This window comes from Wasmannia auropunctata, unplaced genomic scaffold (assembly GCF_000956235.1).
Source record: "Wasmannia auropunctata unplaced genomic scaffold, wasmannia.A_1.0 LD336064.1, whole genome shotgun sequence".
Taxonomy (NCBI): Eukaryota; Metazoa; Arthropoda; class Insecta; order Hymenoptera; family Formicidae; genus Wasmannia; species Wasmannia auropunctata.
Genome location: NW_012026826.1, coordinates 180,887 through 183,408, shown reverse-complemented (window position 1 = coordinate 183,408; position 2,522 = coordinate 180,887). Strand labels below are relative to the sequence as shown.

The following is a 2,522-nucleotide window of genomic DNA, read 5'->3' as shown; positions in this document are numbered from 1 at the left end:
TGCCGCGGAGTAGTTCAGTATGACCAACATCACAAAAAACAATCTAGTATTAAAGTTACCAATACTCATATACACGGGTACCGACTTTAAATTTTTTTTGTCTACCACTGTATGTGATACGAATTAATGTTTAATATACTTTCTGCTACATTAATGACAACAGTAATGATACACAAGCTTTAGATGATTAAACGTACTTTAGTTACGCTTACATTGGCTCTGTAGTGTAAAATGTTTTTAGCTGGCTACGTCTATTATATTTGACTCAACACAACAGCCAATTAAACTCCCAACAAGTCCTTTGGAAGAGGATGACCTTGTTACAATTGCTGCCTGGGGTCAACCAGGCCCCTCCAACCCAGTGGGTCCCAAATTGGAAAAAATAGAAAATGCAACAGTCATACTTCCAGAAGAATGCCGGTCTCGCTTTGGTAATTACAGCCAGTTCCTTAAGATCCTTCAGATTGGCAAGAAAGACATCTGTACTTTTATCAAGCCAGGAAGAGGAACGTGCAATGTATGTAATTTTATATTATATATATATGACAAAATGCCTGAATGCACTGCATTTAATTTTATTATTGTACATCTTTTTTTGATGTCACATCTTTTATAGATTTAACTTTCCGTTTGTACATTTTGTAATTATTTTGTAAGTATCTTATTAAATCGATTATAATGTGGTATTTGATATCACTTGCGTTCAAATATTACGTCTAAGTAATCCAAAATAGTATTTTACATCATAATTAATTCATGTTTGTGTGCGGTAACAGTACTGATCCTTAGAACACAGAATTCTTATATCGCATTTCTCTATTTATTATCTTAATTATTTATAGCAATGATAACGTTAAACTATCTGTATAGTAAATTTTATCGTTTTACGTAATACTAAATTTTGTTAAATAAATAATCTATTCTTTTTGTTTTAGGGTGACAGCGGTAGCGGTCTAATTCGAAATAACAATCAGATTCAAAATAGAGAAGTTCTCGGTGTGGTATCTGGTGGAATACCGTGCGCCATAGGTTATCCAGATGTATATACTGCTGTTTCTTTCTACGTTCCTTGGATCAACAAAAAAATGGGGGAAATGTAAAATAATATTATTCCTTTTATGATGAATATTCTTAATTAACACTTACAAGGAAGTTTGCGAATCCGAAAATTTAGAAAAATCTGACTTTTAGTGTAAAAGTAGAGCAGTTCATCTGTAGCATGAAACTATTTTTCGTTGGTGCTCACATTCGTTTTAAAGGGATGAAACCACCCCTAATTGAAAAAAATCGGTTTTTTTCTTCCAACGTGAATATCATCGAAACTATGAGCGATAGAAAAAAATATTTTAGATCAAAGTTGAATGGCTTGAAGTAAACTTTATGATAGTAGAAAAAATTTTTTTTTTAATTTTTTTAAATGTTTCCCCCACCACTTCACATTTCTTTTTTAATTTTAAAATTTTTTTGTGACTAAATTAAAGGTTAGTTTAATACGAATTTAACCATGTGTGATAAAGTTATTTTCCGAAGTATCATTTTCGAGAAATAATTACAAACGCCTCTATGTGCACATCATCCGTACTCGCTTACGCTGTTAATTATATTATAATACAACAAAATACTTAATAATAATTATAACAAAAGATCAGGTACTTATTGTACAGCAGACTGTAATAAAAAAAACGCAAGCGAGAAGCCGAAATCGTCGGAATAAATGATAAAATTGTTTGGAGAGTTAAATATTGTAAAGTCGATTTTATAAAGTATTGACTTTTCAGTCAATACAAAACAGCGGCTGCGAACAATATACTAGCAGTATGGTAGGGATATTTTGTAAGTTTGACTGTTTTTGTAAGAGTCGCACGCTGAGAGTCGACAGATTTTCCCTACATCAAGAACTAAAAAAATCTTTTTATCGAAAACGAGGCAAAACACGTTCTTGAGTTTTTTTTCTAAGATATAGGAAAACTGAAAGTATATGAAAAATATTTTTTCAGATTTTTCGACTCTCTCCCCGATTGTTAAAAAAATTGTTGAAAAGTTTATAGTTAAATAAACCGTGGAAAACAAAATATTTTTGGAATCTTCATTTTTTTTCCCGTAAACTAGAACATTTTTTCGCGTATTTTTAAAAAAAAAAGACAGTTAGCTAGCATTATTTAGTAAGAGCTATAAATTTTTGTAAAATAAAGTAGCCTAATTTTTAATTGTTTATATCTCGATTAATTTTGCAATAAAAAAATCCTTTGGCACAAAATTTTATCTCCCAAAGTACTACCTTTGTGCAAAATTTAAAAAATTTCTGAGAGATGACTGATCCGCTTCACGTGGAATAGCCCATATACAGGGTGTCTTATAATAGGTGTATCACCGTTCATAGGTAGGTTGAACGGACTAAACTGAATCGAAAAGTCCTCTACCATTTTGCAAAATTCGCAATCGTAAACGAGACATTAATTTTTGAAAATTGACGAATAAACGCGTATTCATTCGGCCCACCGCTGAATGCAAGTGCGTGACAA

General features: G+C 31.5%; 1 protein-coding gene across 1 annotated transcript in view; it reads right to left on the bottom strand.

Moving 5' to 3' along the window:
• LOC105450254 (U5 small nuclear ribonucleoprotein 40 kDa protein) overlaps positions 1–2,522 on the bottom strand; it is an 18,819-nt gene that overhangs the window by 14,591 nt on the left and 1,706 nt on the right. The gene's annotated exons all lie outside the window — the stretch shown is intronic.